The following is a 12,517-nucleotide window of genomic DNA, read 5'->3' on the forward strand; positions in this document are numbered from 1 at the left end:
TGGCAGACATCCTTCCAGTGTAAAATTCTTCCATCAATCCTCCGATAGTTTTAGCATCCTTCAACGACTGTTGCCTAAATCAATTATTTATTAAGCATCCTTGCTCAGGTCCAGATTGTTTTCATTAGGTTAGTTTCATCTTTTATTGTCCACTTTATTAATGTAGCAGACTGTTCAGAAGAGATCTTGTTAGCCTTCAGCTCTGTTTAGATCTCCAAATCCATTAGGTCTAGGAACATTTGAGACGGAGGGGGCACGGTCTGTCTTGCCTGGGAAGATAATGAATTGAGTCAGTGTTTCCTAAAGTTCACACTTGAAGCCCACAAAACAGGTGGTTGTAGCTGTACCCTGCTGAGTGGGTTGGGGTAGGGGAAGGTGGATTGGAGGGAAGCGTAGTGGATCTGGTGATTTCTCCTTTCCTGGAGTCAAACCCAGAGGCGCTTATTTGAAAGTACTAAAAATATATATCTCTTTAATAAAGCCCGAGAGCTTTGATTTTATAAGAACGAATTAAGGCACGGTCAATGAAAGAGTCCATAGGGATAGGTAGAATCAGAGAAGAGAGATTCCTGAAGTGCCAGAATGGAGCCTTTGGGGGCATTTAATCTCGGGACTACATCTCCCAGAACCTCGCTCCACCACCTGCCCTCAAGCGACTGCGCGTGCGCGAGGCCTGGGCCGGCCTGCCCTCCCAGGCCCCACAAACCTCGACGTTCCGCGCGCCTGCTCCCCTCCCACCGCCATCGCCCCTTCCAGGCCCTGGGTCCGTCCACTGGGGGCGCGCGCAGTGCGTGGCAGGCGGTAGCGGAGCTGGCGGCCGAGAGCGCGGGTCGCGTGGCGGTGCGTGGTTGCTAGGGGCGCCTGAGGCCGCCTGCTCGCCCAGCAGGCCGAGGAGCAAGCAGCGCGGAGCCGGCACAGTGCCGGGGCGAAGCGGAGTCCTCTCGGTGAGTGTGGCCGCGGAGCCGGGGCGACGACCCTCCGCCGACCCTATTCTCCCGCCCCTCCCTCCGCCCGGGTCCTTTCACGCGGGTCCCCAGCGCTCCGGCCGCTTCCGCTCCAGCCTGGCTTCCTCCGGTCCGACTCTCCATCCCCCGGGAGGCCAGGGGGCCCTCCACCCGGCCGGGACTTGACCCCTCCTCGGAACCCCTTTCTCCCTCCTCGACGCGTGTGAACTTAGCCCGCCTCGCCTCTGGGTACCCGAGCCCGGCTGCGTCCCCTCACCCTGGGCCTGCGTGCCTCCTCCTTCCCGCCACTTTGCGGTTTAAATTCTCCCTTGGGTGTGAGCCCAAGCGCCTCTCAGGCTTCATGGCTGAATTTAACAGAGATACCCACTTTTTTTTTTTTTTTTACTTCCCCACATTCAGCATCTATAGAAAAATACTTTCCTAAACTGTAGAGAGTGAAACAGCATCTGAGATCCTGTGGAATTTAACTCTTCGCCTTATCCCTCCATCCCTTCATTTAATTATTCAACAATTTTTAATAAACATCAGCAAATACTTAATGAGCCATGGAAGGCGCCGGGGATACAGTGGTCCACAGGACAGGCGTGCGTGTTCACGGAGCTTGTAGTCTAGGGAAGATTTTAATCAAGTAAAGAAGCATTTGTCATGTGTGCTGTGTGCTCTGATAGAACATTAGAAAGATATTTAATCCAGACTCACTTGGAAAACTATTATACCTGCTCCCTGGGCTTCACAATCCTATTCTGGATCTAAGGAATGTTTTAATCCTTCTTTATGGAGTTACCCCTGAGCTCTCAGATACTCCAGATGGCATTTTCCTTAACTTCAGCACCTGTTAATTTAGCCAATCAACAAGCAGCTGGGGCAACCCTTTGGGACAGTGTTCCAATCCATCCTTCATTTCTTGCAATAAATTATGAGACACTATAAAAACCACCCCCTTGGTGCCCAGTAAGTTACCAGCTGCTTATTGATTGGACTGAATGGAACCTTGAAAAATTATCAGGTGTTTTGTGGGAATAAAGAAGTGAGAGGATATTCCAGATACAAAGTAGCTTTAGAGAAGATACAGCAAGTCCTGAAAACAGAACTGGAAACAGTTTGACAGACCTGAGCTGGGTTTGAAGGGAGCCATCCAGTGATATTCAGGAAGAGGGAAATTAATAAGGGTTAGATCACAAAGGGCCTGAGATATTTTGCTAAGGATTTAGAGCTGTGTCCTCCAGAGCCGTGATTTTCAAGCTGGGATAACCAATGCCAAAGACTTTCAAGGAATATACTGTAACTGTATACAAAGCTTTAGAAGAATCAATTTCCAGAACGTCAGCTTCCAAATGAACTCTTCTAAAACTGACCTTACAAAAAAAAAGGGATGGTGGAGGGAATGTCATATTTCTCAGACTTCCCAAATTTTATTGTAATATATTGTCCTGAGTGCAAAAACCTCAGTTGCGAAATGGAATATTTTGGAAATGCTGATTTCAGGGAGGCCTCCTTTGGTGATTAAGTTACCTCGAAAACCCAGAAAGCTTCATTTTTCCTTGTCTAACAATACACATTACTATTAGGGTGAAGTTGTTCCTTGTTGGGATATTCTGAGTTCAGAAGAACAAAACAGTTAAATGTGACTGGAATGTTCTTTGGGACCACAGGTTTTTCAAGTTATATTGGATAAACCTTACATAAAAGTTTTCAAAGAGATTTCTTTAGTTTAGGTATGTGTCATTCAATAAGATAGTTAAAACTTATTTTATCATAAAGTGTTTATTCAAGTTACAGTTAATCCTTAACTTAGTTCTCTTAATAAAATGCTTAGTATTTTCTACCTCCTTTTAACAAAAGAATAAACTTGGTTTAAACTTGTGATGAAAAATTTTAGAATTCAACTTTAAGATGTACAAGGAATACATGTTTTTAAAAATTCTTTTGGGTATACATGAGTAAAACCATTTGAAGGGTATGCTGCAGGAAAACCACAGGAAGATAATTAGGAGGAAAGTAGCATCAGATTTGTGTTTGAAATTACTGTAGTCTCAGTGTGTGGGTTGAATAGGAAGAATTTTAGACTGGAGGTAGGAGAAGCCAATGAGAAATCTAGAGACCAGGCTAGAGATGATGAGGGGTTTATGGCAGTAACAGTTGGAAGGGAGAGGGTTTTGAGAGATAATTAAAGATGGTAGAGTAGACATAATCTGATGGCAGAGTAGATGTAAGGAGAGTGGGATAAGGAGCAGTCTAGCATGATTCTAAGTTTCTGACTTTAGTGACCAGGTGGGTCTTGATGTAGGAGGAACTATTAGGAGAGGCAGCTTTGAGGAGAATGATAAAGGAGTTACACATGGGACATGCTGAGTTGAGGTCCCTGCAGCACATCTGGGTAAAAGGCCTAGGAGGTGGTTCTAAAGATTTGGAGCTCATGACAGAGGTCTGGGTGATGATAGAAAGTTAAGAATGTAGGAGGTGATTGGAGTTATGGGATGGAACAGATTACTATGGGAGAGTGTGTGGTAATAATCGCAGCTGCCATTTATTGAGCGCTTATCATGTGCCAAGCCACATAGGAAGACTGACCTCAGAGGAACACCACCATTGAAAGAGTAGGGAGGAAATGGGATGGAAGAAGGAGGCAGAGAATTTATAACCAAATACAAAAATGAGTATGTAAATGAAAAGTCACTTGCTGAAAACTGTATCTAGATGAAACCTTAACTTCTTCAGCATCTGATATTCATGACCTGGAGTTGAGTTTAGCTTTCCCACCTAGATGCCTTTCTGACCTTCGCATTGTCTGATCATACATAGGCTTCCTAGATTTTAGCATGAGACTAGATGCTTTGATCTGTCAGTGAAATACAGAGAAAAAGTGCCACTAATGCCCAAACTTCTCACCCTCTTCTGGCAGAGCAGGGAAGCCAGACGTAGCTTTTTGGAGAGTACTAATTTCTTGAAACACACAGGACCTTGTCCTTAGGAGCCCTCGTGGATATCATGGAGTGTTCTAGACCAGTAGTATTCTAGACCAGAGGTGCTCAGACTTTTTGGTCTCAGGACTCCTCTAAGCACTTAAAAGCTCTTAGGGGTATTCACTATATTTTTTAGAGTAGGGTACATATGTCTTGATATTTACTATATTAGAAATTGAAATATTTATTAATTCATTTAGAAATAATAAATCCATTACAAGTTAACATAAGTAGCATTTTTTTTTAATGAAAGTGCTTTTGTTTAAAAAAGATTAGTGAGAAGCGTGGCATTGTTTTTCCAAATCTATTTAATGTCTGACTTAATAGAAGACAGCTGCTGGATTTTCATATGTTTCTGCTTTCAGCTGGTTTTGATGTGTTGTTTTGGTTGAATTATGAAGAAAATCCATCCTTACGCAGATATTTAGTTGGAAAAGGAAGTATTTCTATGTCCTTTTCAGGCAATTGTGAGTATTCTTTGGTACTACACAGAAGTTAAAGGGTGGGTTTGTGAAGGTTAGTTGCAGTAGGGAGTCTGAAATGATACCACTGACTTTTCATGCTTTCTTACATTAAAATCTGTTGGTCTCTCACTTTGACAGGATCTTTTACCCATGCGTGAATCTGTAACATTGTATGAGAGGTATTTGGAAAAGAGTGGTTCATTGAGTTATGCAGATCTTCCACTTATTGCCACATTTTATTATACAGCATCAAAAAACCGTATTTCATATTACCACTCTGTCATTAGAAAAATGGTTAAGTACTGGGAAGCTGTCAAGCTCATGGTGGCAAGATATGAGTTTGCCAAAATTCTAATTTTCTCTCGGAAGCTCAAATTTTATCATTGGCAACAAATACTGTCAGTTGTTTTCCCTGAAGTGACAGCTTTGTTCCCCCCACCCCCAAAATGTCTGCCAAATACCAAAGTCTCACTAACCCATCACTTGTGTGTTATTCATTCTTTCAAGTAAACATGGTGTTTCACAGAAAAATTTCGCAATTCAAACACTCACACAAGTGTTTACTTATAGAGAACCATCATTTTCTGTATGCCACATAAGTGTTTTAAATGTATTCTAATTTTGTCACACAAGAATATTAAAAAGATAGTAGAGGATTGAGACTTAATATAATTTTTACGGCACCATCAAGGACATTCTTAAGTAAAGCCGGCATTTATTATTTCACTGTGCGGTGAAGAAGTGTGTGATGGTGAAGGATCGAAGTTGGTGCTGTTGTCTCGATTCCTGCTCAGGCACCAGCAGTTTTAACCCACCATTGCTTTTGCACCGTCGGTGAAAAGGCCAGCACAGTAAAGAAGGCAAACCACATCTTAGTTTTATGAAAATAGTGTCACCTAATGGAACCCCTGAGAGGGTCTCAGGGTTCTCTCAGGCTCTGTGGATCATACCTTGAGGACCACTGCTCTAGAGCTCACCTCGGGAAGAGGAAACAGGGCCCTTTCTGAATCTGATAAAGGTCAGGGCTTCAGGAGGGCTAGTTACCGAATGATGCTAAGCCTTCAACAGCTTTTTACTTTTCAGTAATTTGGAGATTTACCTCCCTCAGCTCCAGCTGCTATGGTCTGTATTTTCTCCGCAGGTTTGCTAACTCCTTTTGTCGAACTGTGTTCTACAAGAGCTGTCTATCTTCTCTTGTGGCACTGACCCTCCCTTCTCATTAGTGCTGGGATAGTGACCTTTCTCAGTAGGACTTGAAGAAGTTCATTGCTCCTCCAACTTTCTTTAGGGAGACAGCTTAGATTTATCTCATGAGAGAAAGTGAGTTTGATTCCTACACTCCTGGTTTTATTTTGTTCCACATAAGTCAGTTGTATCTTCTAACGTAACCACTGAGCAATTAAAGTAATCTCATGAGAGATCTTGTGAATTGTAGACTAGGAGCCATTTCTGATGTCCTGAGTTCCCCTGGTGACCGAGGGAAACACCTAGATGGAGGAAAAGGAAACTGCAGATCCCAGGAGTCACACACACTCCTGCAAGAGAGGAGAGTGATTTAATCAGTGGGTAATAAATAATTGCTTTCTGTAGAAATAGATACCTTGTCTAAGTTGGTCTGGGCTGGGCCCCTGGAGACTTGATGGGTTGACACAACAGCGTAGATTTTCAAGCCTGGGCTGCTCATCATTCACTCTTACTTAAGGAGGAAACTTGAGGCAAAATTATTCCACATAGTGGAAGGCAGAATGAGATAGGCAATTTCTGAATGCTGTATAAAGAGGACAAAGCAGGATGTTGAGATTCCTGAGTCTGAATGCTTTAGAAGGGAAGAGGCTGGAGCCAGGGACTTCTGTTAGGAGTCTACTGTGACAGCCCTGTACTTGGTGAAGGGGTGGGGGGGTTCAGGAATTGGGCTGAGCCAGCTGTGCAAATAGAGAGGGATGTTTGAGACCATTTTGTTTATCTTTAGACTACTCTGCAGTTCTTTACCCTCCTTTCTTGTCCCTTTAGTCAAGTTTTTTTTTTTTAAGTTTCGTTTTAAAAATTTTTATTTTTAATTGGGGAACAGTGTTTTTCCAGGATTCATCAGCTCCAAGTCGAGTAGTTGTTTCGCTCTAGTTGTGGAGAGCGCAGCTCAGTGGCCCATGTGGGGGTAAAACCGGCAACCTTGGTGTTAGGAGCACTGTGCTCTAACCAACTGAGCCAACTGGCCACCAACACCCCCCCTTTTTTTTTTTAATTTCAATTTTATTTTTAACAGCTTTGTGTCAGTATAATTGACATGGAACATATCCATCACTCCCAAGTGAATTAATTGTGGGGTTTTTTTAACTTTGTTCTGGGAAGCCTTAGCACTCCCATGAAGTTTTGGGGGGAGGAGAGTTGGGCAGCATTGCTGAGGAAGCCAAACTAGGGCGGTGATCTCCCCCTTCTTCCAGATTAGCTCTGCATTTGTCTGTTATAAATACACAGAGCTTCCCTATAAAAACCATTGTGGGCTTATGCAGCATATCCATGTGAAAAGAGAACAGTGGTAAAAGATAGCCTTTCCAAAGTGTCAAATTAGAGGAGTAAATACACAACGATGTTCATGGAGAGAGAGAGAGCGCGGGGCTTGAGCTGGGCTTGGAATAAAAAGGTGAGTAAAATGTAAAGATTCAGAAGGAGGAGGCTTAGTAAAGTATAAAGGCCTACAGACAGGTTTAAAAGGTTTATTCCAGGAGTTTAATGTTAAGACCAGCACAGGATAGGACAGAGTTAAAAGGTGCAGACTCTGGAGATACAGGCTTCAGCCTGGGTGCTTGAGTAGTCCAGCTCTGTGGTGGTAGTGCTGGAAATAAAAGATGAAGCATGCTGTGAGGAAAGAATCTAAGCTTTTGTGACTGGTGTGGTTTTGGAGAATATGGGAAAGGAAGAGTAAGGGAAGAAGTCAGAAGTGCCTTACATTTTTCTCTTAGATGACTGAGAGAAAGAAGGTTCCACTGAAAGACCCTGGAAGGTCAAGAGTGCAGAGCTGGACATGCACACGGAAAAGGTGGAGCAGACAATTGATGAAGACATGAAGCAGGAGAGAGGTCAAGGTCTGAAAACTGACTGTTCTGCAGGTGATAGGTGAAAGTGTATGAGCAGATTGGTTTCATGTGGGAGAATTGTGGAGGGGGCCTCAGGAGGAGGAAAAAAGGTATTTATTATTGAAGGAGCTGGGTGTGTCTATGGCAGAGATTATGCATCAAGTAAAGAAGTAGCAATAAGGAGAGGAGCACCTGTGTAATCTGAAGAGACCCATCTTGTGGTTTTGCTGGTTATACCTGTTGTAGATACATTTGTTTAGGCAGCAAATATTTAAGGAACTCTGATTACATTTCCAGGGCTGGGCATATGCTGTGTGAACAAGATCCCAGTTCTCATAGAGCTTTCATTCTGGAAGAGAAGATAGACAAATAGCAAAGGAATGTTGTTGTTGTTTCTGTTTTTTGTTTTTTAGCTGAGCCATCCTGCCACCTATTGGCAGCTCAGCAGCAGCACAGCTCGGGCCGGGAATCGAACCACTGTTGCTCAGAGCTCGCACTCTTGAGTGAGCTCTTAACCAACTGAGCCACTCAGCCGGCCCTGCAAAGGAATGTTTAAATAATTGAGGTTTTCATTTTAAAATATAATTAGTAAGGTTTTTTGACTAGATGTTTCATTTATATAGTTCAGAAATTAAAATGATAGGAAAAGGTATACACAAATAAGCCTCACACCCCATTGGTAACCATTAAAAAAAAATCAGTTTCTGTTTATCATTCCAATGTTTCTTTAGGCCAGCGGTTCTCAACCTTTCACAGGGGTCGCCTAAGACCATCGGAAAACATATTTTTGATGGTCTTAGGAACCGAGACACCGCTCCTCTATCCGTTTCCAGGCCCATATGCAGATATGCCCACATACGAGTACCCAGCAACCCCTGTGAAAGGGTCGTTCGACCCCCAAAGGGGTTGGGACCCACAGGTTGAGAACCGCTGCTTTAGGCGGTTATAAGGAAATATTAATATATAATAATTTTAGATCCTGGAAGAATGAAAACAGAGACTAGAACAAGGTAATGTGATAGGGAATGATTAGGGGTGGTGCAGTATTAGGGTAGATAGGCACTTTGAGGTGGTGATATTAGCTGAATACTGAGTGAGGGACTTGAGCTGGCCTTGTAAACCATCTGAGTATTTTAGAGGGATCAGCAAAGACCCTGGGAACACAGGTGGGAACATGCCTGGCGAGGGGCAGAGTGGCTCTATAAAGTCAGAGAGTCAGGGGTCAGATCACACAGGCCTAGCCATCAGATGGCTTTAAGCTACCTTTTAAAAAGAGCACCATAGCCACTGCCTGGAGAATAGATTATAATAAGAGGTAAGAGTAGAAGCTGGGAAACCAGTAGGTGAGAGCTGATGCTAACTTGGACTGAGGTAATAATAGTGGAAATGGAGAAGAATGGATGGATTCAAGGACATATATTTGAAACTGGAAGGACTCCTTGATGGATTGAGTGAGTGGAAGGAAAGATCTGCTGAGGTCAAGGTGAAATCATTACCACAGGGCATTTTTTGAATTTCCGTGTTGCATAAACACTCGTCCCAGGGACTTGGCACCCTTCTGCCTGGATAGATATACGTATATATTTTTTGGAAGTCTTCTTTGTGCATTTGTAGTTTATTTCCTGTGCCTGATTCTAAAAGATTACTTGACTCTTAAAGAGCAATTAAATAAGGAATGTGAGTGATCATTCCTGTTTTATTAGCCCTCCTCCCACTTCCCTTAGGACTACTTTTTACTAAAATCTGACATTCCCATCTAATTTCAAGGAGATTAAAAGATAATGTGTCCCTTCCTTGAATAGAATAACAGGGATCACAGAGAACTTTGAGCTTCCCACATTGTCCCCTTGTTCCCTTGACTCTGCTCTAAGCTCCTTATCTCAGCCTCTAGGTTCCTGATTCTCAGCTTGGTGCTGATGGCAACTGCTTTCTCAGTTGAAGGCAAGACAGAACTTTGTGTTTTGTTGGGCAATGAGGTTTTCACATAGAATCAGGTTTAAACAGCATTTCTCCCCTAAAAGTTGGAGCCCTCCCCCCATGTGTGTGTTGATGGGCCCAGAGAAAGTGCTGTTAAATGTTAAACTTCATCTGCTAAGCTCTGGTGTGTGCCTTCTTCCTTAAATCCCCTGAAGCCAAAGTTTGCAGATTCACTGTCAGGTTAGACTGGAGTGTGCTGCGAGGCTAGTTCCTGTTAAGGTGGCCAGCTCCAGTGGCTGTATTGAAAAGACTTGTGTTCTGATGAGGCTCTTCCTAAGGTATGTGGCCTCAGTTCTTGTACCTCAGGGATGACAGGTGGAACCCCCCAGTCAAGCCTGCTTTAGGTAATGGACCAAGGAGTGACTTTTATTTTCTTGGCTTGAATCATTCACTGCTAAAATCCATTTCTGCCAGTCTAATTTCAAAGAAAGTTGAAGTTGATTGTGTGCTGCCTACCCTACCTGTTGGTCTGAGGAAAACCAGGCTTCCCTTAAAATAGTAATGACTTTTTCATTTTGAAATGATTTCAGACTTGAAAAAAAGTTGTAAAAAATGTATGAAGAATTCCTATTTACTTTTACCCAGATTTATCAAATGTTAATATTTTACCACACTCACTTTATTATTCATTCATATGTGGTCTGTGAACTGTTTTTTGAAATGTTTAAGAGTTAAGTTGCAGACATGATGCCCCTTTACATCTGAATATTTCCTAAAAAATTCCTAAAAGTTTCCTAAAACAAGGATATTCTCTTACATTGCCACAGTATCATGATGAAAATCAGGAAATTAACATTGATGTAATACCACATACTATAATGCTATTATCTGGTCTCACTTATTCAAATATTGCCATTTGTTTTGTCTTGTCAATGTCCTTCATCTGTTTTAGCATCACGCGTTGTGTTCAGGTGTCATGTTGTTTTAGTCTCCTTTAATCTGAATATTCCTCAGCCTTTCTTTGTCTTTAATGAGTTTGACACATTTGAAGAGTACAGGCCAGTTATTCTGTAGAATGACCTTCAACTTGGCCTTGTCTGATACTTTCTCATGCCTTCAAGATGCTGCATTTTGGGCAGGAAATCACAGAAGTGATTTTGTGTCCTTCAGTGCATCATCTCATGAGGCACATAATGTCAGTTTGCTATTTCTGATGATGATATCTTTGACCACTTGGTTAAGGTGGTGTCTGTCAGGATTCCCCACTGTAAAGTTATGATTTTCCCCTTTGTGATTAATAAAATCTGGTACAGAGATATTTAGAGACAATATAATTATCCTATTTTCCAACAGTCTTTCACCCACCAATTTTAGGACCCACTGAGGAGTTTCGCCTGAAGCAGTTTTTACTGTAGTGGTTGCCGATAGCGATTTTCTATTCTTATTAATTGGCATTCTACTGTAAGGAAGAGTTCCTTCTCCCCCATCAGTCATTCTTTTATTCATTTATATCACTATGGGTTCATGGATTTCTTCTTTTGGTTAATCTGATAACTCATTTATTTTGCTGCTCATACTGTCCCAGATTTGGTGAGAGGGAGCATCTTTAAGATGCCTCTTCTGTCCTTTTATTCCCTTCCACTTTTAACAGCTTTATTGAGGTATAATTTATATACATACAATTGATTCACCCAGTATAGAAGTAGAGTTCAATGGCTTTTAGTGCATTTGAACAGTTGTGCAGCCGTCACCACAGTCAGGTTGTAGAATACTTGCACCACCCCAAAAAGTTTCCTCCTCCCCACTCATAGTCATTCCTTGTTCCTACCTTTAGCCCCAGGCAACCACTGATCTACTTTCTATCTCTATAACTTTATCTTTTCTAGAAATTTTGTAAAAGGAATCATACAACATATATGAGATTTGATCCACAAATATGGTGAATGCTTAAATAAAATTTATTACATTAAAAGATACATTGCCATTAATCCCTCTCAAAATGCTCCCCCTCACTTTGAACACACTTATCCCATCGTTCTTGCCACTTTCTGAAGCAGTTCTGGAAGTCCTCTTTCATGAGTGTCTTTACTTCATCCTGCATCATGACACTCCGTGTCACACATTGCTTCTGGTACGGCAATTTCTGTCAAATAAAAACATTACCGTGTGTCCTCATCCACCGTCCTCACCAGCTCTGGCACCGTGAGACTTCTGGCTCTTCCCCAAAGTCAAAATGACCATGAAAGGTAAACATTTTGAATCGATTCAGGACATGGAGGCAGCCACAATGCACAACTAAAGAAACTCACGAAAGAGGACTTCCAGAGCTGCTTCAGAAAGTGGCAAGAACGATGGGGTAAGTGTGTTCGATGCGAGGGGGATTAATGGCATTGTGTCTTTTACTGTAATAATTTTTTATTTAAACATTCACCATAGTTTTTTATCATACCTCATAGTCTTTTGTGTCGGCTTCTGAAGCATGTTTTTGAAGTTAATCCAGGTTGTCGCATGTATCGGTACTTCACTGCTTTTTATTGCAGAGTAGCATGCCATTATATGGATATATCATTTGTCTATTCCTTTATCAGCTGATGGACATTTGAGTTCTTTCTAGTTTTTGCCTATTATGAAAAATGCTGCTGTGGACATTTTTGTGTAAGTCTTTGTGTAGACATATGCTTTTTTGTTTCTCTTGGGTAGATACTTGGGGGAATTGCTGGGTCACTATATATTAAACTTTTTTTTTTTAAATCTTTACCTCATACTTTTATTAGTTTTTAATTTTTAAATTACAGTTGACATTCAGTATTATAGTAGTTTCAGGTGTACAGCATAGTGGTTAAACATTTATATAATTTATGAAGTGATCACCCCAATTAGTCTAGTACCCACCTGGCACTATATATAGTTATTACAACATTATTGACTATATTCCCTATGCTTTACTTTACATCCCCATGACTGTTTTGTAACTACCAATTTGTATTTCTTAATCCCTTTACCTTTTTCACCCAGGTCCCCAACCCCCTCCCATCTGGCAACCATCAATTTGTTATTTGTATCTGTGAGTCTGTTTCTATTTTGTTTGTTTATTTTGTTCATTAGATTCCACATATAAGTGAGATCATATGGTATTT

General features: G+C 41.8%; 1 protein-coding gene across 2 annotated transcripts in view; it reads left to right on the forward strand.

The window, feature by feature from the left end:
* The first annotated feature begins 684 nt into the window (after positions 1–684).
* Positions 685–12,517, forward strand: part of TTLL4 (tubulin tyrosine ligase like 4) — a 39,942-nt gene continuing 28,109 nt past the window's right edge. For both annotated transcript variants that reach the window (XM_019638305.1, XM_019638308.1), the window contains exon 1: positions 685–944. The gene's annotated coding sequence lies outside the window, so the exon portion shown is untranslated. The remainder of the gene's footprint in view (positions 945–12,517) is intronic.

The sequence above is a fragment of the Hipposideros armiger genome, unplaced genomic scaffold (genome assembly GCF_001890085.2).
Source record: "Hipposideros armiger isolate ML-2016 unplaced genomic scaffold, ASM189008v1 scaffold_38, whole genome shotgun sequence".
NCBI lineage: Eukaryota > Metazoa > Chordata > Mammalia > Chiroptera > Hipposideridae > Hipposideros > Hipposideros armiger.